The sequence below is a fragment of the Tamandua tetradactyla genome, chromosome 18, assembly GCF_023851605.1.
Source record: "Tamandua tetradactyla isolate mTamTet1 chromosome 18, mTamTet1.pri, whole genome shotgun sequence".
NCBI classification, from domain to species: Eukaryota; Metazoa; Chordata; class Mammalia; order Pilosa; family Myrmecophagidae; genus Tamandua; species Tamandua tetradactyla.
Genome location: NC_135344.1, coordinates 49,262,051 through 49,288,150, shown reverse-complemented (window position 1 = coordinate 49,288,150; position 26,100 = coordinate 49,262,051). Strand labels below are relative to the sequence as shown.

The 26,100-nt window shown below is 37.7% G+C and overlaps 1 protein-coding gene and 1 pseudogene across 12 annotated transcripts in view; both read right to left on the bottom strand.

Annotated features, from left to right (window-relative positions):
- NOL4 (nucleolar protein 4) overlaps window positions 1-26,100 on the bottom strand; it is a 377,490-nt gene that overhangs the window by 110,692 nt on the left and 240,698 nt on the right. The gene's annotated exons all lie outside the window — the stretch shown is intronic.
- LOC143662758 (glutamate--cysteine ligase regulatory subunit pseudogene) lies at window positions 24,726-25,550 on the bottom strand (annotated as a pseudogene).

Genomic DNA, 26,100 nt, shown 5'->3' with positions numbered 1-26,100 from the left:
TTCAGAGGAAAGGCAGCTAACTTTCCACTGAGGTTCTTTCTTACGTGGAAGGCACAAGATGGTCTCTGCTGGTCTTCTCTCCAGGCCCCTGGGTTCCAACAACTTTCCCCAGGGTGACTTCTTTCTGCATCTCCAAAGGCCTGGGCTGAGCTGCAAGTGCTGAGATGAGGAATGCTGAGCTGCTAGGCTATGCTACATTGCATTCTCTCATTTAAGCACCAGCCAATTAAGTCAAACGTCACTCATTGCAGCAGACACGCAGATGTAATTAGCAACAGATGAGGTTCACGTGCTTGTGTCCACAGCAACAGAACTAGGTATGCTCACCTGGACAAGTTGACAACTGAATCTAACTAACACATGTCTACCCCTTGTCAACTTGGCAACTTCAAGCATCACCTTAAACAGATGCAAAAAATTCTGTTCTTGCTGTGGACCTGTGAATCTCAAAACAAGTTGTCTGGTGCCAAGATGCAAAGGAGGATATTCACAGGATATAGATTGTCATTTCCATAGGGAGAAATTGGAAGAAACACAGATGTAAAACCTGCAGGGCAAGCGCCGGGGGATCTCCAAGTCTGAAAGTCATTTATCCTTCAGCTTTAGAAAGTGGCAGTCCCACCCCTTCCAAGGGCCTATGCAGTGGCCCGCCTCTTTCCAAATCAACCTCGGGGAACATCGAGGAGACCACCTCTGGGCCCCACTCTCTCCAGGCATCAGGGCCACCCCTGGGCTCTCTGCCATTTCTGGGGCACATGCTCAACCTTTCCACATGGTGGTAGCCAGGCTCTCCCAGTCCCCCAAGGAGCGTACTACGCCTTTTCCAAGGCCCGAGGCTGCACAACTCTTCCACTGCAATGAGAGGGGAGACTCATCCTCGCCCTTTAGGGTAAACTCACCCTCTCCATGTATATGGGTGGGTCCACTCTCCTGGCCGAGGTTTCTTGGCTTCAGACCCAAGCTTCCATGGTTCTTACTCTGCAAACTCCAATTTTTCCCTTTTGTGTCCTCCTTTGCCAAGATTGGCAGTGGTTCCATTTACACCAACAGTCTCTTCAAGCCCTCCAGGACTTGTCCATCATTCTCTTCACAGTTCCTCCAAAATCTTCCCTTTAGCCATCCAAAAACTGTTCCAACATATCTGGTATTTGCAAACCACAGCAGCACCCCACTCTCCGTTACCAAATCTGTTCTAGTTTGCTAGCTGCCAGAATGCAACACACCAGAGATGGATTGGTTTTTAATAAAAGGGGATTTATTTTGTTGGTTCTTCAGAGGAAAGGCAGCTAACTTTCCACTGAGGTTCTTTCTTATGTGGAAGGCACAGGATGGTCTCTGCTGGTCTTTTCTCCAGGCCCTTGGGTTCCAACAACTTTCCCCGGGGTGATTTCTTTCTCTATCTCCAAAAGCCTGGACTGAGCTGCAAGTGCTGAGATGAGGAATGCTGAGCTACTAGGCTGTGCTACATTGCATTCTCTCATTTAAGCACCAGCCAATTAAGTCAAATGTCACTCATTGCAGCAGACACGCCTCCTAGCCGACTGCAGATGTAATTAGCAACAGATGAGGTTCACGTACCATTGGCTTGTGTCCGCAGCAACAGAACTAGGTATGCTCACCTGGACAAATTGACAACTGAGTCTAACACAGTTTGTTTGCATGTATTTTTAAATGCTATACAAATTTTGTTTATGTGAACCATTGAGAGGTTGAAGCTTTCATGGCTGTCACTAGTGCACCAATGGTTCATTATTGATAGTTACGACCAACTCTCAAAAATCAAAAGTTGCTTTTTTCTCTTGATCAGTACTCATGTCAATCTCCCTCAATATTTTTTTAATAGAGGAACATACAAAATGACAATATTGAGTGATTCAAAATGCAATCAAAATTTTCATATTTACAGCAAGGACTGTATGCTCAATGCAGACTGAGCACAATGTGGATTGTAGGTAAAGGTATATGATATGACCATTATCTATCTTTGGGAAAGGCATGAAATACACAGAAATAGATTTTAAATTTTATATGAAATTATAACTTCCTCCATCTGTCTAAATTGATTGCCTAATTGTCATAGACTTGAGCAAACAACTAAGCGGAGAGCCAAACAAGATCTCCAAATACAGTTTAACTTCTCCATTTCCAATATAGATACCTTTTATTTTTCTTGCCTAATTGCCCTGACTAGAGTCTCCAGTAAATATTGAACAGAAGTATTGAAAGCAAATGTATTTGTCTTGCTCTTGAACTTTAGAGGAAAGCTATAAGTCTCTCACCATCAGGTATTCTATTAGCTGTAGGATTTTTATAGATTACCTCAGTCAGGCTAAGGACATTCTCTTAGATTCCAATTTGTTGAGTGTTTTTATTATGAAAGTTCATTTGATTTGTCAAATGCTTTTTTCTGTGTCATTTGAGATAATCATTTTTTCATTTAATCTATTAATATCATATATTGAGCCACCTTTGCATTCCTGGGGAAAATCCCGTTTGGTCTTAGTTATAAATCTTTTTTATACGTTGCTGGATTCAGTTTGGCAATATTTTGTTGAGAACTTTTCTATGTGTATTGGGTTGTAGTTTTGTTTTCCCATGGTATTTGGTTTTGGTATAGGGTAATACTGGCTTCATAGAATGAGCTTAGAAGTCTTCTCTCCTCTTCCATTTTTTGGAAATGTTTGAGAAGTTTTGGTGTTAAAGCTTCTTCACATTTTTGATAGCTCTCACTACCTTGTCTGGGTGTCTGATTTTTCTACCTCTCCAGGAGATGCTGTGGTTGCTGTTTGTTGTAGTAGAAGTCATCTTTGTTTAATGATTTTTCTGAACAAATTCATAAAGATCTCTATTCTTTGTCATGACTGGCCACTGAAGTCTCTGATTGCATAACTCAGTGGTGAATTTAAGATTGAAGATTTCCTTGAACACCTGGAACCAATAGGTTTATCAGCATTTCAAAGGCTTTGTGGGTATGTTGGGAAATGCCTTCAACACTAAGCCTGGGAGTTGACAACTCTGCCTTAGCTTTCAATTCCTGCTCATTCAGAGCCTTAAATTCAGTTATAAATGAGAGCTCAGGGACTGAGTATGTGCATAGTCCTTTACATGTGCATTGGTGTTCCTTTCTTTTTCTATATAAAGAATTTGATGTGTAGATGAATAAATAATTACAGGAATAGCTTATAGACCCATGGTCAACTAAATCACATTTCAATGCTTTATTCTTAAGCTTAAATAAAATAAGAAAAATAAACCAAGAAAAAAATAGTTTGTCTAATGTGAATATCTTTCTATTAGGTGAGGTAGTGCTATAAGTACCTGATAGTACAACATGTGCTATATTCCATTATACTTATCAATTTTAAAGGAATATTTGTTAAAAATATGAAGCATATAAATTTAATAATTAACGCTCTTTTAATAACTTTTAAGAGAAGATAAAATAATATTGACTTATTTTACAGCTGGGAGGAACTGTTAAACAAATGTAACATAAAGGTGTCAATTTTCATGAAACCATATAGTCTAACAACATTCTGCTAAATAAAAATCTAAATAGTATACTTGTATTTTTTAAGAAAACAACTATTTTATAAATAGAATTTTGAAACTCAAAATTAACCACTAAAATTACATGCCACTTCCATTGCATAGATGCCTTAAAGGTTTTAATAAAGACATAAAGCCTCAAGCAACAGAATTAAATATAGAACCCAATTTCTCACTCCTGTTATGAGAGAGAATTTCAAATGAGAAACTCCTTTTTTTTTTTTGGTACGATTACTATGCTGTGGCCCGTAACGACTAAGATGAATCCTATTGCTCTCAAACAGTTGATGTGTTCCCCCCAAAGTACCTAGCTTACAGCTACAGAGTAATTTAAAATATAACTCATGAATATTATTGTGGCACTGATCACTGTTACTTAGGAAGTACAAGCTAAGCTAATATTTAGGCTAAAGTAGAAACCCTTTTTGTTATTGTTAAAGGGTATTGTTCTTTTCAACTTGTATAATAAGCATTAAAATGTCTGAAAAACTGTTGGCTTGGGCTTAACAACTACAGTACCATCTGTATCATTAATTAATAAAAACTTAGTGTCATGTACCTAGTATTCTTAACCCACTTAAAATATTTTTTTTTCATGGGCAGGCACTGGGAATTGAACCAAGGTCTCCAGTATGGAAGGCAGGAGCTGTGCCTGCTGAACCACCAAGGCCTGCCTCCCATGTGGAAGATTTTAACATAGTATTAACATCCAGTCTAGTATATGTCATCAAGAAATGAGCATTAGACACACAATTTTACTATTATTATTTTGCAACTAAAAAACACACTTGAATGAACTAGTGAGAGGGTTACATGAAGTTTTGCTTTGGGGAAGAAAATATGCTCCATGTCTTGGGAAATCATCAGGATGGATCTTTTATTTTTATGTACCTACACTAACATATTTTATATGATCATATACTTATACAGCATGTACAATTAAACAAATATTCACTTCTTGGTTTTAGAGCAAAAGATTATGAAGTCACTATAAATGCCAATACTGAAAATTTACCAGGTAAACTGAGCACATATTTATCAAGACTGTGCTCTTAAAGAACGAGGAAAATGTTCCTTAAATATAGATTTAGACTTGATTGATCATGTCCCGTGAATGTTGTTTTGGCAATAACTCAGACCCTTGGAAATATATTATTTATCATTACGATCATGTTCTTGGACAGCGGTTATAAAATCATAGCCTTGGATGGAGTTAGGATTCTTTTGTTTGAAAAAAAAAAAGTATTTATAACGTCAATCAAATGAGATAAAGTAAACAGACTTGGGTGCACGGACGGTTCAGTGGTAGAACGTTCTCCTTCCCATGCGGGAGACCTGGGTTGGATTCCCAGGCCATGCATCTCCCCTACACGCCCCCCTAAAAAATAAGTAGACAGATGTTAGAAAGAGACTGTTAAAAATTGAGACAATAGGGTTGGAAATAGCCGGAATCTAAGGGGGAAAGACCAGCAATTTCTCGATTTTGAGAGAGAATGAGCAATGAGGCAGGCATATTCTAGGCAATAGAAAGTATGCAGGAATTAGGAATTTTTTTGGCATGGGCAGACACCGAGAAATGAACCCAGGTTTCTGGCATGAACCAGAGAACTCTGCCACCGAACCACCATTGCCCACTCAGAAATTAGGGATTTTGATGGTTGATTTATAAGAACTTAGAGTAACCACTGCTTGATTGTCAGCCTCCCTCATAAGCTGAGTTGTCAGTGGAGCTGTAAATAGCAAGGCTTTATAATAAGGAAATATTACAAACAGTTTATGCCTCCAACTTTGACAATTTAGATAAGGGCAAATTTCTTAAAAGGCACAAACTACTCAATTTACTCAAGAAAAAGATGATAACCTTGACAGTCCTTTATCTGTTAAATAAACTTGCCAAAGAAAACTCCAGGCCTAGGTGGTTTGACAGGTGTATTATACTAACGATTTAAGCAAATTAAAAAAACCATCAACCCTACACAATAACTTCCAGAAAACGAAAGAGGAGGAAAAGCCTCCCTACTCATTTTATGAGGCCAGCATTGCAATAATACAAAACCAAAGATAATACAAAAAAAAAGGAAAACACAGAATATTCCTCATGAACACAGATGTAACGGGAAAAAGTACTAGTCAATAAAATTAAATCCTATCAAATCGAGGTGAGTTTAATATATAAATATTATATCAAACTATGACAATGCAGTTTACCATGGAAATGCAAGCCTGGTTCAATATTCAAATATCAAACAATGTAATTCACCCATCAACAAACTAAAGAAGACAAAACATATGATCATCTCAATAAACGCAGAAAAAGACTTATGAAAAAATTCAAAATCCATTCATGAAATAACTCCCCACTGTGGAAATAAGGTAACCTAACCATGTTAAAGGGCATCTACAAAACCTAAGTAACATTATGTTGTAGAGTGAAAGCTTCCCCTTAATATGAGAAACAAGGCAAGGAAAAGCTTTTCACTCTCACCACATCTATTCAACATCATACTAGAGGTCATACTCTTATAACAAGGCATACCAAGTGTAAAGTAAGAAACAAAATTTTCTTTATTTGAAGGTGTCATGATTGTCTATGACAAAAATTCCAAGAATCTACAATAAGGCCACTAGACTTAGTGAGTTTAGCAAGATCATAAATTATAAGATCAATATACAAGATAAGTGTTTTCAAACAATTGGAAATTAAACTTTTAAAAAGCAGAATCATTTATAATAGCAGAAAATATGAATTATTTTGGTATAAATCTCTATGTACTGAAAACTATGAAATAACAATGAAAGCAATTTTTTTAAAAAATGGAAAGATATAATATGCGCATGGATTTAATAAGATAGCAAATGCTCCGAAATTGGTTTATAGATTCAATGCAATCCCAATCAAAATCCTAGCAGAATGTTTAATAGAAATTTAAAAATTGATTCAAAAATTTTAAGGAAAAGTCCCTAGAATAGCCAAAAATCTTTGAAAAAGAACAATGAAGAATTATACTACCTTATTTCAAGATAAAATGAAATATTTTAAAAGTAAAAACGGAATAAACACTTTATTTACTGTACAATGAAACCATAGTAATAAAGACAGTACAGTATTGGTGAAAGGACAGATATAGATATCAATGGAAGAGAAAAAAGAGTCTAAAAATAGACCCAAACACATATGGTCAATTTATATTCAACAAAGCTTCCAAAACAAATCTATGAGGAAAGGATATCCTGTTCATAATGGTGTTGAAACAATTGGACATTTATTTATATGAAAAATTAACTTCAAATTATAACTTCCACCATATACAAAGTTTATCTTCAAATTAATCATAGACGTGAATATAAAAACCAAAAACATAAAAAATGTAGGAGGAATCTTTGAGATTTGGCTTACACAAATATTTCTTAGATACAATAACACAAATACAAGCCATAAAGAAAAAAAACTGATAAATTGGAACTCATCAGAATTAAAATATCTACTCTTTGAAAGACACAGTTTAAGACAATGAAAAGAGAAATTCCAGACTAGAACAAAATATCCACAAAATACCTATCTAATACGAACTGTTATCAAGGATATATGAAAAACTATCAAAACACTATATTTGGAAAAAAAATAAAAATAAAAAAGAGTAATTGGGAAATACTTCGTCACTTAACCAAAGAGGATACAGGGATGGAAAATAAACACATGAAAGGATATCAAAATCATAAGTCATTAAGAAAATGCAAATTAAAACTACCAGATACAGCCACATGTCTATTAAAATGGCTAAAGGAAACAACAAAACTGACAATGCCAAGGGCTAGTGGAGGATGTGGAGCCACTGGAATTCTCCTGCCTTGCTGGTGGGAATGAAAAATGGTACAGACCCTTTGACAATCACTTCAGCAGTTTTATTCAAATTCTAGCATGACAATCACACAACCCAGACATCCCATACTTAGTTACTGACCCAAGAGAAATGAAAATCTATGTTTACATAAAACCTGTTCATGAAAGTTTCTCATGACTTAATTATACTTTTCAAAAGCTGAAGAAAATCCAAATGTCCCTCAGCTGGTGAACAAACAAGTTGACTACAGCCATACAATGGGACAATAGTCACCAATAAAAAGGAATAAACTATTGAGTCATAAGGCACTATAAATGACTTTCACATGCATTATGGAAAGTGAAAGAAGCCAGACTCAAATGACTACCTACTATATGATTCAACTGATAAGATATTTTGAAAAGGGCAAAACTATAGAAATAGAAAGCAGATGAATGACTTTCATTGACCAAAGGAAGGTGTTGACTGCAAGAACAAGGGAATTTGGAGGAGTATGTTGGGTCAATGAATCTTCTCTATAGCTTACTTGGTAGTTATATGACAATATGTTTTAGTCAAAATTCACAGAACTCCACACTAAAAGGGGAGAATTTTACTGTATGTAAAATATACTAATTATAACCTGACTAAAAACGCAGAAGGAAGGAGGAAAGAAAACAGTTCCAGTACCTCCTATACTTTGGGAGGTTTGAAATTGCCATGCCCATGGTTGGAGCTTGGAGAAATTATACAATGGCTAAAAGTAACCATGAAAGCTTCAGAGCAGCATAACTCATGGGCAATTGACAAGTGAGCACCAGGATGATAGGAAAGAACTCCTCAGATTTCCTAGGAACTATCTTGGGAGGAGACAGCAAGAGGAAAATAAAAAGTATTTCCTATAAATCTAGCCAAGTAAGGTCTCAAACTGTTATGGTTTGAGCAATGAAGAGGCACAGCCTGCTTTTGTTGTCTAAACTGGAAAAAAAAAGGAACATATTAATTACAGATATGATCCTTTTCAGGTTAAAAAGTATGCCTTGAGTTTAGAATTTATGATGATCCTCAAAACAATATTGGGGCTAAAAATCATTATCTCACTTTATATGTGTGTTATATATAAGGCTAAAAGAAGATAATTAACACAAGGTGACAAAAAGTAATGCCACAGAGAAAGATCTGATTGGCTTTATACATTTTTGAAGAAAATAAAACCTTAGAAGTAGACATTGGTCAATATCATTGCTTCTGTTTTCCACAGGCTACCCTTAGCCCTTTTCTCAAGGATACTTGGGAGTGCCCAAAAAACCAGATGGAGGTTGAGAGCATCAGAGTTTCAGAGGACGTCAAGAATATAAAATACTCAAGCATAAGAACATAGATGCCTGAGACTCAGTCATTTCTTTAGGGAGATATGACTTATACAAGGAATTGGTCCAAACAGTAAAGCTGTGCTAACAGGAAAATGTAAGACAAGTAGTATTGGACAGAGGGAGACAGCAGGCCCTCTTTCATAGTCATTCACATCATGGGCAGTGAACTCATTGTGGACTACTGAAATGCAAGAAGCTACCCCCCAGGATGACTGTAAACTAACAGGCAAGGAGGAACTGCCTACCACTGATGACACAATTATGATCACACACCTGCCTCCAACCAGTAGCTGTATCCCATGGGAAAAGAAGACACCGATACCACATAGCACATATACTTTATATATTTGAATTCTGTCAAAGGTTATGGAAAAAAATACTTTTCAAACCCTTATATATACCAAACTCCCTTTCTAGGGACAATAGTATGAAGTACAAATTGGAAAATTCCATCAGAATTACTTAAAATAGATCTATGGTGGACTCTCTTCTAAGCCAATACAGCAGGTGAACTCACTGCCCTCCCCCCTATGTGGGACATGACTCCAAGGGGTGAAAATCTCTCTGGTAACATGGGACAGGACTCCTGGGATGAGCTGAGATCCAGCATCATGAGAATGAGAAAGCCTTCTGGACTAGAAGGGGGAAGAGAGAAACGAGATAAAATTTCAGTGGCTGAGAGATTTCAAACAGAGTGGAGAGGTTATCCTGGAGGTTATTCTTATGCATTAAATAGATATCGTTTCTAATTGATTGGAGTGGCTGGAGGGAAGTACCTGAACTGAAGAGCTGTATTCCAGTAGCCTTGTTTCTTGAAGACAATTGTATAACTATGTAGCTTTTACAGTGTGACTGTGTGATTGTGTCTGATGCTCCTTTTATCCAGGGTATGGAGAAATGAGTTAAAAAGTAAGGATAATAAATAAATAAATAAATAAATAAATAAATAAATAAATAAATAAATAATGGGGGGGATAAAGGGTAAAAATAGGGTAAATTGGTCAGTGAGAGGGAGGGGTAAGGGATAAGGGGCATGGGATGTATGAGGTTTTTTTTTATTTCTTTTCTGGAGTGAAAAATGATTACAGTTATGAATGTAATGTGATGATATTGTGAGCCATCGATTGTATACCATGTATAGACTGTATATGTGTGAATATTTTTCAATAAAAATATTTTTTAAAAATAAAAAAAAAGGCCCCGCAGCAGCCGAGCCGCCCGACCTCCCTACCCCCTCTCTTTCTCCGCCGGCCCGCCGCGCGGCGCACGCGCCCCGCAGCAGCCGAGCCGCCCGACCTCCCTACCCCCTCTCTTTCTCCGCCGGCCCGCCGCGCGGCGCACGCGCCCCGCAGCAGCCGAGCCGCCCGACCTCCCTACCCCCTCTCTTTCTCCGCCGGCCCGCCGCGCGGCGCACGCGCCCCGCAGCAGCCGAGCCGCCCGACCTCCCTACCCCCTCTCTTTCTCCGCCGGCCCGCCGCGCGGCGCACGCGCCCCGCAGCAGCCGAGCCGCCCGACCTCCCTACCCCCCTCCTCCCCCTCCTGCTCCGGCTGCTCTCCAACCAACACGGTGCCCTCTTCCCCCGCCTTCACCGTGCTCCTCCGCCACCAGCCTCGACAGCCTTGCCGCCCTCACCTTCCCTCCTCCAGAACAACTACTGGGGGAGTGGAGATAATACAGAGCAGCTCCCGGAGCCACGAGGGAGATTAAAGGGACAGCGTACCCCATCCTGGAACGGCTGACTATCTGGGAGAACCAGCTCCGGTGAGATCACCAAGGGGCACGGGCTTTCCTGGGTGGGACAGCAAGCGACCGGAGTCCCTCCCTTCCACCTTCCCAGGCCAGCTGGTAGAATTGGACAGGCGGTCCCCTTAGGCCGCGGCGGCTGGTGCCCCCACCACACGAGGCCCCCCGGAACAACTGAGATAGTTGGGTCGGAAATCCCCAGACTGCGGAGAACAGTGACCGGGGGATCCCTTCCAAACACGTGACTCCCCCGTCGGCTGGGAACAGTGCACTCTCCCGGGCTGCGACAGCTGGCGCCCTCCCGCCACGCTTGGTGCCCCGGGCCGACTAGCTAATTTGGCCGGACGCTCTCCTGTGCTGCGACAGCCGGCGACCCTCCCCGCGTTTGGAACCCCGGGCCGGCTGGCATTCTTCCAAGACGCTTCGGTTGCCGAACCTCCCCTACGGCGAGAGTTTTCCAGAGTTGAGGGACCCACAGCAACTTTCGCTGGTGGAACCCACAGACAGGCGTGTGCCACGTGCACCACCTACTGGGCAGGATAGAAAGAACAGAACCGAGAGACTGCGCAGAAAAATCTTTCAACCTGTGGGGTCGAACACCCGGGGAAATCTGACTAAATGCCCAGACGCCAGCAGAAGATAACGGATCACGCTCAGAAAATTGAACATATGGCCCAGTCAAACGAAGAAACCAATAGTTCAAATGAGATACAGGAGCTGAAACAACTAATGCTGAATATACGAACAGAAATGGAAAACCTCTTAAAAACGAAATCGATAAATTGAGGGAGGACATGAAGAAGACATGGGCTGAACATAAAGAAGAAATAGAAAAACTGAAAAAACAAATCACAGAACTTATGGAAGTGAAAGATAAAGTAGAAAAGATGGAAAAAACAATGGATACCTACAATGACAGATTTAAAGAAACAGAAGATAGAATTAGTGATTTGGAGGATGAAACATCTGAACTCCAAAAAGAAACAGAAACTATCCGGAAAAGAATGGAAAAATTTGAACAAGGTATCAGGGAACTCAAGGACAATGTGAACCGTACAAATATACGTGTAGTGGGTATCCCAGAAGGAGAAGAGAAGGGAAAAGGAGGAGAAAAACTAATGGAAGAAATTATCACTGAAAATTTCCCAACTCTTATGAAAGACCTAAAATTACAGATCCAAGAAGTGCAGCGCACCCCAAAGAGATTAGACACAAATAGGCGTTCCCCAAGACACTTACTAGTTAGAATGTCAGAGGTCAAAAAGAAAGAGAGGATCTTGAAGGCAGCGAGAGAAAAACAATCCGTCACATACAAGGGAAACCCAATAAGACTATGTGTAGATTTCTCAGCAGAAACCATGGAAGCTAGAAGACAGTGGGATGATATATTTAAGTTACTAAAAGAGAAAAACTGCCAGCCAAGACTCCTATATCCAGCAAAATTGTCCTTCAAAAATGAGGGAGAAATTAAAACATTCTCAGACAAAAAGTCACTAAGAGAATTTGTGACCAAGAGACCAGCTTTGCAAGAAATACTAAAGGAAGCACTAGAGTCAGATACAAAAAGACAGAAGAGAGAGACATGGAGAAAAGTGTAGAAAGAACGAAAGACAGATATGATATATATAATACAAAAGGCAAAATGGTAGAGGAAAATATTATCCAAACAGTAATAACTCTAAATGTCAATGGACTGAATTCCCCAATTAAAAGACATAGACTGGCAGAATGGATTAAAAAACAGGATCCTTCTATATGCTGTCTACAGGAAACACATCTTAGACCCAAAGATAAATATAGGTTGAAAGTGAAAGGTTGGGAAAAGATATTTCATGCAAACAACAACCAGAAAAGAGCAGGAGTGGCTATACTAATATCCAACAAATTAGACTTCAAATGTAAAGCAGTTAAAAGAGACAAAGAAGGACACTATATACTAATAAAAGGAACAATTAAACAAGAAGACATAACAATCATAAATATTTACGCACCGAACCAGAATGCCCCAAAATACGTGAGGAATACACTGCAAACACTGAAAAGGGAAATAGACACATATACCATAATAGTTGGAGACTTCAATTCACCACTCTCATCAATGGACAGAACATCTACACAGAGGATCAATAAAGAAATAGAGAACCTGAATATTACTATAAATGAACTTGACTTAACAGACATTTATAGGACATTACATCCCACAACAGCAGGATACACCTTTTTTTCAAGTGCTCATGGATCATTCTCAAAGATAGACCATATGCTGGGTCACAAAGCAAGTCTTAACAAATTTAAAAAGATTGAAATCATACACAACACTTTCTCGGATCATAAAGGAATGAAGTTGGAAATCAATAATAGGCGGAGTGCCAGAAAATTCATAAATACATGGAGGCTCAACAACACACTCTTAAACAACAAGTGGGTCAAAGAAGAAATTGCAAGAGAAATTAGTAAATACCTAGAGGCAAATGAAAATGAAGACACAACATATCAAAACTTATGGGACGCAGCAAAGGCAGTGCTAAGAGGGAAATTTATTGCCCTAAATGCCTTTATCAGAAAAGAAGAAAAGGCAAAAATGCAGGAATTAACTGTACACTTGGAAGAACTGGAGAAAGAACAGCAAACTAATCCCAAAGCAAGCAAAAGGAAAGAAATAACAAAGATTAGAGCAGAAATAAATGAAATTGAAAACATGAAAACAATAGAGAAAATCAATAAGACCAGAAGTTGGTTCTATGAGAAAATCAACAAGATTGATGGGCCCTTAGCAAGATTGACAAAAAGAAGAAGAGAGGATGCAAATAAATAAGATTAGAAATGAAAGAGGAGACATAACTACTGACCTCACAGAAATAAAGGAGGTAATAACAGGATACTATGAACAACTTTACGCTAATAAATACAACAATTTAGAAGAAATGGACAGGTTCCTGGAAAGACAGGAACAACCAACTTTGACTCAAGAAGAAATAGACGACCTCAACAAACCAATCACAAGTAAAGAGATTGAATTAGTTATTCAAAACCTCCCTAAAAAGAAAACTCCAGGACCAGATGGCTTCACATGTGAATTCTATCAAACATTCCAGAAAGAATTAGTACCTACTCTCCTCAAACTCTTCAACATAATCGAAGTGGAGGGAAAACTACCTAATTCATTCTATGAAGCCAACATCACCCTCATACCAAAACCAGGCAAAGATATTACAAAAAAAGAAAACTACAGACCAATCTCTCTAATGAATACAGATGCAAAAATCCTCAATAAAATTCTAGCAAATCGTATCCAACAACACATTAAAAGAATTATACATCATGACCAAGTAGGATTCATCCCAGGTATGCAAGGATGGTTCAACATAAGAAAATCAATTAATGTAATACACCATATCAACAAATCAAAGCAGAAAAATCACATGATCATCTCAATTGATGCAGAGAAGGCATTTGACAAGATTCAACATCCTTTCCTGTTGAAAACACTTCAAAAGATAGGAATACAAGGGAACTTCCTTAAAATGATAGAGGGAATATATGAAAAACCCACAGCTAATATCATCCTCAATGGGGAAAAATTGAAAACTTTCCCCCTAAGATCAGGAACAAGACAAGGATGTCCACTATCACCACTATTATTCAACATTGTGTTGGAAGTTCTAGCCAGAGCAATTAGGCAAGAAAAAGAAATACAAGGCATCAAAATTGGAAAGGAAGAAGTAAAACTATCACTGTTTGCAGACGATATGATACTATATGTAGAAAACCCAGAAAAATCCACAACAAAATTACTAGAGCTAATAAATGAGTACAGCAAAGTAGCAGGCTACAAGATCAACATTCAAAAATCTGTAGCTTTTCTATACACTAGTAATGAACAAGCTGAGGTAGAAATCAAGAAACGAATCCCATTTACAATCGCAACTAAAAGAATAAAATACCTAGGAATAAATTTAACCAAAGAGACAAAAAACCTATATAAAGAAAACTACAAAAAACTGTTAAAAGAAATCACAGAAGACCTAAATAGATGGAAGGGCGTACCGTGTTCATGGATTGGAAGACTAAATATAGTTAAGATGTCAATCCTACCTAAATTGATTTACAGATTCAATGCAATACCAATCAAAATCCCAACAACATATTTTTCAGAAATAGAAAAACCAATAAGCAAATTTATCTGGAAGGGCAGGGTACCCCGAATTGCTAAAAACATCTTGAGGAAAAAAAACGAAGCTGGAGGTCTCGCGCTGCCTGACTTTAAGGCATATTATGAAGCCACAGTGGTCAAAACAGCATGGTATTGGCATAAAGATAGATATATCGACCAATGGAATCGAATAGAGTGCTCAGATATAGACCCTCTCATCTATGGACATTTGATCTTTGATAAGGCAGTCAAGCCAACTCACCTGGGACAGAACAGTCTCTTCAATAAATGGTGCCTAGAGAACTGGATATCCATATGCAAAAGAATGAAAGAAGACCCATCTCTCACACCCTATACAAAAGTTAACTCAAAATGGATCAAAGATCTAAACATTAGGTCTAAGACCATAAAACAGTTAGAGGAAAATGTTGGGAGATATCTTATGGATCTTACAACTGGAGGTGGTTTTATGGACCTTAAACCTAAAGCAAGAACACTGAAGAAGGAAATAAATAAATGGGAGCTTCTCAAAATTAAACACTTTTGTGCATCAGAGAACTTCATCAAGAAAGTAGAAAGACAGCCTACACAATGGGAATCAATATTTGGAAATGACATATCAGATAAGGGTCTAGTATCCAGAATTTATAAAGAGATTATTCAACTCAACAACAAAAAGACAGCCAACCCAATTACAAAATGGGAAAAAGACTTAAACAGACACCTACCAGAAGAAGAAATACGGATGGCCAAGAGGCACATGAAGAGATGCTCAATGTCCCTGGCCATTAGAGAAATGCAAATCAAAACCACAATGAGATATCATCTCACACCCACCAGAATGGCCATTATCAACAAAACAGAAAACGACAAGTGCTGGAGAGGATGCGGAGAAAGAGGCACACTTATTCACTGTTGGTGGGAATGTCAAAGGGTGCAACCACTGTGGAAGGCAGTTTGGCGGTTCCTCAAAAAGCTGAATATAGAATTGCCATACGACCCAGCAATACCATTGCTAGGTATCTACTCAAAGGACTTAAGGGCAAAGACACAAACGGACATTTGCACACCAATGTTTATAGCAGCGTTATTTACAATTGCAAAGAGATGGAAACAGCCAAAATGTCCATCAACAGACGAGTGGCTAAACAAACTGTGGTATATACATACGATGGAATATTATGCAGCTTTAAGACAAGATAAACTTGTGAACCATGTAATAACATGGATGGACCTAGAGAATATTATGCTGAGTGAATCCAGCCAAAAACTAAAGGACAAATACTGTATGGTCCCACTGTTGTGAACGGACATTCGAGAATAAACTTGAAATATGTCATTGGTAACAGAGTTCAGCAGGAGTTAGAAACAGGGTAAGACAATGGGTAATTGAAGCTGAAGGGATACAGATTGTGCAACAGGACTAGATACAAAAACTCAAAAATGGACAGCACAATAATACCTAATTGTAAAGTAATCATGTTAAAATACTGAATGAAGCTGCATCTGAGCTATAGGGTTTTTTTTGTTTTTGTTTGCTTGTTGGTTTGTTTGTTGTTGTTGTTTTTTACTATTACTACTACTTTTATTTCTTTTCTTTATATTAACATTTTATATCTTTTTCTGTTGTGTTGCTAGTTCCTCTAAACTGATGCAAATGTACTAAGAAACAATGATCATGCATCTATGTGATGATGTTAAGAATTACTGAGTACATATGTAGAATGGTATGATTTCTAAATGTTGTGTTAATTTCTTTTTTTTCTTTCCGTTAATAAAAAAAAAATAAAAAATAAATAAATAAATAAAAATAAAAAAATAAAAAAAAAATCTATAACAGAAAGCCATCATAAATCAAGGTCTAAAATAATAGATCTATTTGTAATATTCAAGAGATATGCTGCAAGTTGCCCTCGCATTTTAGTGAGATGAATGACAGCATCTGTTAATAATTATGAACAGCTGGGTAGGGAAAATACTAGAAATTCATACTTCATAATATCTTTAAACAGGAAAATGAAGATACAGTTCACTGGAAGCCAAATCAACAGATAATTCACTTTTAATAAAACATCTATTAATAGGCCTTTAAACAGTTATTGTGCAGCATCAGAAAAAGAAAAGGCATTTTTATAAACAGTGAGTGGCCCAGCAAAGTGTTATTAAGGATATTCACTTAAACTTATTATGATATTTATTTTCTATAAAGACACAGGTGGTGGATAACATTTTCATGCTCAGCACACTTCAAGTCAGGTTTTTATAAAACCCAAAGCAAGCTCCTTAGGGAACTACTGATGAGGTATAAGTTATCATTAGTAATAAATACGTTAATGTTAGTAAAGCTATTAGGATAGTCTTGGAACTATCCTGGGGTCTGGAAAGAGGGGATCAAGAACTCTATTTATGACAAAGAAGTCTGAGAAATCAAAAAATTTCCAAGTGGAAATGATAAGTAGGTGCCTGGCTGAGCTTACTGTTCAGGGTCAAGGTCTGATCTGATAGAAGTTTGGGAATTGACAGCATTTAAATATTATTTTCAATCCATTAGCTTGGGTTGGATAATCTAGAGTCTAGAGAAAAGAAGAGGGCCTAGATCTGAGCCCTGGGGCATTCCAAAATGTATACGTTAAATAAAGGACTAGTCACTAACCAAAGGGCTTGTCAGTGAATTAGAAAGAAACCCAGAAGGGGGGGGGGTGTTACAGAAGCAAAGGGGTATTGAGAGGACTTTTATATATGAGGGAGGATGCTAGAGCAATGGAAGATTCTGAGTAGGTAAGGAAGGACAAGCTCCACAGAAAAGGAAGATTGGCCTTTTATAGGAGTATGGATACTTTTTCCATCGTTTCTACTTTTTTCCACAGATATGAGTATATTATAGATTCATTAGAGTAATAGCTTTGGTGGTTGGGAAGATGAGCAAGTTATTAATTTAGGAACATCAAAATCACTCTAATTTCTTTTGAAAAATGGAAGCCAACTAATTTTTCATACCTTACTTCTGCTCATACCACTACCCAAAATGTAAGAACATCACTCATTCTCTCAAGCATCTTACTTTGTTGTGCATTGTTCACAAAGCTATCCTCCCCTGCCTCCCAGGTCTTCCTGCTGTGCTCTCTGAAATAATCCATTTCATTGAAGACACATGCCTTTATCCCCCAAACTTTTGCAGAGAAAGTACCTCTTTTTCCTCACTATATTATGAAACCTGTCTCTCTCCTGAGACCACTGCCTGATTTGTGGACTTTTCTATTTATCCAGCACATTTGCTAAGTCCTACATGTCACCAAAGCCCAAATATTGGGTTTTCATACGAGAGCCACATTGACCCTTCCAACCATTTATTTCCCAACTGTTTTGTGAAAGAAAAAAAAAATTTTTCCTTTGAAGTCTATGCTGTTCAACTATACAGTCATCTACTGTCTACTGTTAACTTCCTCATGTTCAAAGAAGTGTTATCACCTGCCCATAACATTCCTTTCTAACCCAAACACCACCAAGGGCCTGCGTGAGTTCAGTGCCCTTGAAGATGACTCTGATGTCATCCAGGCATGCAACATCTCGCTCTTCTCCATCCAAATGACATTCATCATTACATTGTTTCAGCCCTTCACACCCAAGACCATATTCCAGATCTTGTGATTAAAAGGAATTGCTCTTCTTTTGAAATATAAAATCTCAATTTTCTATCCTCTGCTTATACTTACTGTCATTACAACTTTTTGTCTCTTATTTCTGATCGGCCTATTAAATAGCTTCAAGAATTTTTCCAAATTTTTTACTCAAATTTCTCCCAATCTACCAGCCCTTACCTATTTTAATTATCTTCCCATCCTAAAAAAACATTCTCTTTACGTTAAATACCCACTCATAAATATCTATGCCTAATTTACCCCTAGACCTTTAGTTGAACCCAGACTAAAATTAAGCACTAACCATCTCTCAGTCTCATTGTGCCCATTTCACATTCTGGGGAAGTTATTTCAGAGATACTGCGTCACTTCACAACTGTGGTTAATAACCTCAGCTATGCCTCCAGGCCACCCAGGCAGGCCTCTGAGAGCACTACTCAGCTATCTGTACAAATTCCTTCAATATCAGGGACAAAACATCATCAGCATCTTCAAGTTTCCAAGCCAATTCTCTCCCTTCACTCTCCACTTACTTCACAGATAATATCCCTGAGCATCCTGCCTCCCTATCAACATAGAGAACTTATTTCCTCTGCATCCATTCTTCTCTTATACCCATTCAGGATTTCACATTCACTTCTTCAATCTCTTCACTGATCTTACTGCCCTGGTCTTCAATCCATTCCATGTAATCCTGCAAGATTACATCTCAAAACATAAAACTGATCCCTCTCTTTTGAATCCTTCAGGCATCCACTCTCTTCTAGATAAAATCCAGTCTTCCTAAAATGATGACCCTGCAATCTGTCAAGCTTCTCATTTTGCTTCCATGCTAACCTCCACCTGCCTCAATCTCAGAAGCCGGTGGTCTGGCTGAACTGTTAAGTTCTATTATTCTGTTCTTACTGTGTTCTCTTGCCTCTCTCTTCTTTACACATGCTACTCCTGAACCTTGAATGCATTTCACCACCCTCCTTTGTCACCTGGTGAACTCCTACTAATCGTTCAAAACTGGCCACTTAGTCGGTCTAAAACTGCCCATTTAGTTGTTCTAAATTCCCATCTGCCCTTCTCAAATAGGTTAGGCATCTCTCTATGAGTCCTGTATTGCTCTGACTGCTACTACCACAAACCTTAAAACATTTTACCTAAGTGATCTCTTTACTTGTCTGCCTCCCCTCTAAAGAGGAGTGATTTATGGGGAAAATCAATTTCATCTTTGAGTCTCTTTGATGTACTGCAGTGTGAAAGTGACTTCATTGCATAACTAACAATGGCAATTTTTATATGTGAAAAACTCACCTGTTTCTATAAATATACAGTGTGACACCCTATTATTTTATAATGGTCCATATTTCTTGAACCTCTTGTAAAAATCCACCCAAATAGAGCTTTCTTCATAAATTAATGTATGTCTGTATTTCAACTATAGTGTACTTCAAAAATGAAGCTCAAAATAGCTAATATTTACTAAAGGCTTTCTTGGTACTCTTCAGGAACCATTCTTTTCCCAGCCATTAAGTTATCTTGTGTACTTGGCTTCTCTGGAATACAACTATTAATCCTATCCTGGTATTTTAAAGTTGAAATAATCACACCGCATTTTTTATTGATAATTAAGGGTGGTGGTGAAATGTTGGTCTTGTGTTGTTGTAGGAAGAGGGGTAAGCACTGGAAAATAAACCAATGCAACAGCATTCCCATGAACTAATCACTCTAGCTCTGTGATGTTTGATACGGTAGCCACTAAACACACAGTAGTAGCTGTTTTAGTGTAAATTATTAAAGTTGTATAAAATTTAAAAATTAGTGACTTGGATGCATTAGCCACACATCAACTGCTCAGTAGTCATGGCTAGTGATTATCATAATGGACAGCTCAGAACACTTCCATCATTTCAGAAAGTTGTACAGGGGGGTGAAGCTATGTCTATACTATATGTGCATAGTATGGCTACATAAAATAAGACAAAATTAAGCCCTAAGTCTTTGTGCTTTTGATGCATCTGCAAATAATATTAATAAAATCATGTTTTTGCTTCCCAGTGCCTGCCCATGCCAAAAAGAAAAAATAATCAGTTTTTGCAAGATTAGTAGTGTCAGTTCTAATTGTAAACAGCCAAAATCCTTCAAGCAGGTATCTGTAAGCAATTTATGGAAAGCACTTGACATTATAGATTCAGAGGTTAATTCTTCCATCAGTGTATGCATAAATCTTCTATAAATGTTAAACGGAGAATATTAATGACAGATACTCTGAGATCAAGAATAGTTCCAGCACTGTGGAAATCTATTTTCTCTCCATTTTGATCTACTTAACCTGAAATTGTGCTTGGCATTTGCATAGCACATTAAATTCCTATTTATAATTAAATAAATATCCTTTTTAATGTTTTTAACTCCAAATCTATTTTTCTTCTATCATCCAAAAGTTGTGATGGTGTGAGATAAATTGAGACAGTTCCCTAATAATATGTCCAATAGTTCAATAATTTGATTTATCAAGTATTATTGATCTATCTGATTTGGTTAATTTTCTGGTTTTCTTTCCTGATAAATGAATATGATTACCTATATGAAATGTTCCCCATGGAGAATGATGCTTCTTTATTATACAATAGGGTCTCTAAAGGTGATGAAGGGACATGTTGCCTTTCTCAGAAATTCAGTTTTGACTTAGCTCTCCCTACCCCATCTGAATTAGAGCTTAGTCCTCCACAAATTTTAATCTAATAGATATGATGAGAACTAAGAGGACTGAGCTCTTTTATTCATTTCTAAATGAATAAGAAAGAAAGTTATAAGGAAAAATGAAGGGGAAGGGACAGTTATCTCAATAGTCAAATGCTTTTCTTGAGGAAAATAAGGAGTATGTGAACAAAAATATACAGTCTCTGTGCACTGATGAGGAATATAGCTCTGAAGATGTATTTTTTTCTTTCAACAAAACAGTACCAAGAAAATTAAATTGTTTCTTTTATTTTTAATTACGGTCTCTTTTCTTTTTTCTTTCAGAGTCTGTATTTTTATTTCTGTGACCAGAAATTTGCAGATGGGGTAACTTCACATGGCCTATGTACAAATATAGGCCATGTGAAGAATTAAATAAAAGAATTAAAACAAATTAAATAAAAGAGTAATTTATATTCCTCATACAAAGTCTGCATCTGTAACACCAGATTCTAGAGTTATTTAGCCTGGCTAAATAACTCTATTTATTATTACTAATAAATAATTTATTCTTTATAAATAATAAAATAGCTTACCCCTTTTCCAGTGTACATGAATACATGAATGCTCTCTTTTCCCCAGGAACTTCCCCCAAAACCTGCCTCCGGTATTATATACCTTTTGAGATCAAGAGTGGTTAAAAAGGAAGAAAATGTGGGTAACAGACAGGAGAACAGCATGGGCAGGCAGGAAAGGAGAAGCTCATGATATCCCTATATTTATGACATCTATTATATAATACCTAGGGGAAAAAATAATCTCATATTACAAAACCCTGAAGAAATTGACTTTAACGTGAGAGAATATTATGTAAGAAACAAAGAGACAATCCCCTGGATACCTTTCAAAAGATATATCAAACTTAAGGAACTAATGTTTCACTGATGAGGCATAATAAAATATGCCAGAAGATTTAAGCTCTCCATCAGACAAGCGCTCAAAATTGTTCACTTGCCTGTCAATGGACAAATGAATGGGATATGGACTACAGAGGATCTGTAGTACAAAAAAACTTCCACAGATTTACTGGAATTCATAGCACTATACTCAGCATCTAGCCAACCTTCAACAAGTATTAATTTACTTCCTCACCCTTTCTTCCCTTTCCACATCCTTCCCTTGCATTTTTCATCACAGATGACTTACAGTGGCTGAGTGGAATGTAAAGGAATATATATATAAAGAGGACGATGACAGTTTTCCGGGAATGCTTTCTAATATTCCTTCCAAAAGCAGAAAGTAAATTTTGTACAGTGGATTTTTTAAGTTGAAGAGAACCACCTAGTGAGCTCCGTCCTTTTAAACGTGACAAATATAGAGAGTTTAAATAGGTAAGCCCTCCACCATTTCTTTTAGAAACAGATTCACAAGACATTAGTTTTTCCCTTCATTTTAGTATACCATATAATCATAAGAGATGTTACATCTTTTATCCTGATTGTGTCACACCAAGAAATGAACTATGGAACAATGTCTTTTTCCTAGGCAATTTCAAATGTGTATAAAATATGCTTATTAAGTACTGTTATTAGAGAACTAGTATTACAGGTAAACATTTATTGGTAATTTACATGAGTTTGGTGTAAGGGATGTACTTGAATGAGCTAAGACTAAATGCTCCCAACACAGGTAATGCTGCTTCTGAGCCAGCAGAGTTACCTCGGGGATGGCAAACAGCATACATGCCCCCACTTCTGGATCCTAATGCACAGGACACAGTATTTCACTGATCATTTTCCCTACTGAGTTTAGGCATAACGTATCAGCAGACTAGTCAGCCCCTACCAAGCACTCACGACAGAACAATAATGAAAACTATTCACCATCTATAGGCTAGAGGTTATGCAATTGTCATGTTGACTGGGAGCACCTCTCAGCCCAGGAAGTTGGATTAGGCAGATAACAAATAGCCTTGAAGACTGGACCAGGCATTTGTATTTAGCCTGAGTTTCCAGAAGTAGTGCAATTTCAAAAAGTCAATGTGGCCCCTGTAATCCATCTACCTCAGATCTGGTAAAGAGCTGAAAAAGCAGAAAGCCACGCTAAAGTGTCTACAAAACACAATCTGCTCTTTGGTAAGTGCTGCAGGTTGATTCAATTCCTGAATTTGTTCAAAGCACATACTATTTCTATCATGATCTTGACATGATGTCCAGCACTTTGGATTCAACTACAGACAAATCTAGCTATCATGGAGTGAGGAGACTGGCCCCTTTCATGCTAGTGCTCTTTCCCATAATTATTTAACTTTAGATTTTGGCAAAATTACTGTTTAACAGTCTGTCTCAGCCTTGATAAGAGAAAATAGGTAAAGGACTTGTAACCATAATTAGGTCAAAATCCCAAAGTCTTCAGCATGCTCTTCAAACCTGGTGAGGGTCTCCCAAATTAAATCAAAGAATCCTGAGGGAATAAGATTCAAGGCTGAGCACTTGACTTGATGTGTACTCCTTCCCTAGGGAAGGCAAAGGTTATCTAAAATGCCTCAATGCCAGAAAATTCCTCTGCAGACCTCATAGAATATAAAGAGTGACAATGTTGTCATAACAAAGAAGTTATTAAAATTCAACAGCAGTACGACTTTGAGAAACATGGTGATTTGATGCTGAACTCATTTCCTAAAGTAAGAAAATATAAAGCTGAGTATAGAAATACTGATAACATAAAGGGCTGAAACTCTGAAATTTGAGGTAATTGCAGAAATGGAATAATAACCCTATACTAAAGAAAATATATTGCTAAATTTTCTAAATTAGAACATATATGCCTTTTTTTAAAATTTCAAAATACTTTCAAACTTACAAGACAGTTATAATACAAATTACATACAGAGTTCTCCAGTACACCCCTACCCTCCGGGACATACCCAGGTCCACCAATTTTACCATTTTGCCACAACTGCCAGGTTATTCTCTCTATATATATGTCTATCAGTCCATTTTTCAGAACACTTGAGGGTAGGCTGTATACATCTTATTCCTTAAACACTTACTACTGCTATGTACATTTCCTAAGAACAAGGATATTCACTTATGTAAGCACTTTAAGTGCACTTATCAAGTTAAAGAAATATAATGTTGATATAAAGAATTCAGTCTATATTCTATGTTTTTCATATGTCCCAATAATGTCCTTTAGAGCCTTTTCTCCTCCCTTGCTAGAAACCGTCCAGGATCACACATTGTATATTCCCAAGCCTTTTTTATTGAAGAAATGAGTTTTATTTACACTTCTTGTAGATCCTAGCTACTCCAGTTACTCTGAAATATAATTATCAATGACAGAAAGATATCTCCCAGCCTTTAAGTTTTACTAACTGTTATTAAATCACTAGTTATATTAGAGAGTAAGAAACATTAATAAATTATTTGGAAATTAAAAAATACATATAATACATTACCCTGGTGCCTAGGCCAAAAAACATCTACCCACAATTTTCTTGATTTCTGGTAGTCATAAAAAAAGGAAACAATATATTGCAAGTATTTACTCTATAGCTAATAGTTTAATGCAAACAATATAATGGCTTATATGTGTGAATTGTTATGGAGACAAGAAAAGCAACTGACATTTGGCAAAATCTTGTCAAATATGACTAAAGGATATCTGCCTCAATGACACTGTTTACAGACGGTAACTAGATTTTTACACATCTCAACTTTATCTTATATGCAAGGAAAAAATAAAAAGTCAATAGAACATGATCATGGATCCTAGTTAAGAACCGCTTCTTTTAGCTGGTGTATTGTCACCTTTTGATTTGATAATTCCTCTACTTTTAACAAGGAGTGACTATCACAGAAGCCACAGTGATACCCACTCACGTGCTGAATGTCAGGAATGCTTTCCTGAAGAGCTTCTTGGAAACTTTCTTCAGAAATCAATTCTTTTGGATCATTGTAAGTCAACAGCTGCATGTCAAATTGTTAAGCAAATGCAGTCAAATTAGGTGGTGTCACACAGCAAGAGGTAAGATTAACTCAGTTACTATTCGGTTTTACCTGTGCCCACTGATACAGCTGTTCTGACTGTGCTTTATTTAGATCAGAGGGACCAACAGCAACAATCTTTTTGTTCTGAGCTAAGTTTTCCAACTCCTCCCAGTAAGGCTACAAATGCTCCAAGGAAAGATTAACTCCATCTTCAACAGGAGGTGAAGCGCGGATCAGAGAACCTAGCTGTGCAACTCCAAGGACTGCATAGACTGCATAGGTCATGTCAAATACATTTCTAGTTGATGACGAAAGAAGTTGATCCTACAATGAACAGTTTGGCAGAAACTTGCATTTCCTCTCTCTCATCAGGATTTATCTTTTCTATCGCATAAGATACAGTACATTCCAAGACACCTGGAAACTTCCTGACCAAATCTAGGCTGATTTTGGAACTCCAAAGTCTTTTGGATGCAATCTTGAAGCTCCTCACTTTTGGTGGACCAGCACTTTTTTAGCAGGCGGCCCCAGTTTAGCAGGTTCTCCAGCTGCAGTGCAGGGTGCTGGCTTGTGCCAGGAGCTCCCCAGCTGCACAGCGAATGCTGCTCATGGCCAGAGTGCCGAGTGTGCCATTTCTGCCCAACGCAGCTGGATCACAGCCTGCTCTTGGGTCCAAAGGAGGCCGGGAGGCAGCTGTAGCACCAGTGGCCTGGAAAGAAGGCACTGGTGACTGCAGCGCCTGTTCTCATCGCCACCACAGCAGAGTTGGCTCCCAACTGAGGGAGCTGTTTCCTAGAAGACCTCAATACTTTTTTAGTAGCTCCTTTCTTAAAAAAAATCATGGAAACATATGTATAACATAAATTTCCCCATCTTAATCTCTCCCAAGCATATCATCCAATGGAGTTGGTCACATTCACAATATTGTGGCATGTGCACCATACATCTCCCAAAACAGAAGCCCCATACCAATTATGCATGAAGTCCCCATTCCCACTCACCCTTGCTCCTAAAAACCTGTACTCTAATTTCTATCTCTATGAGCTTACATATTCATTATTATTTTCTTTGTAATTACCATACATTGGGCTTTAATACCCTAAAGTTATAACAATCTCATTGACTTTGATACCAACTTAATTTCAACAGTATACACAAAC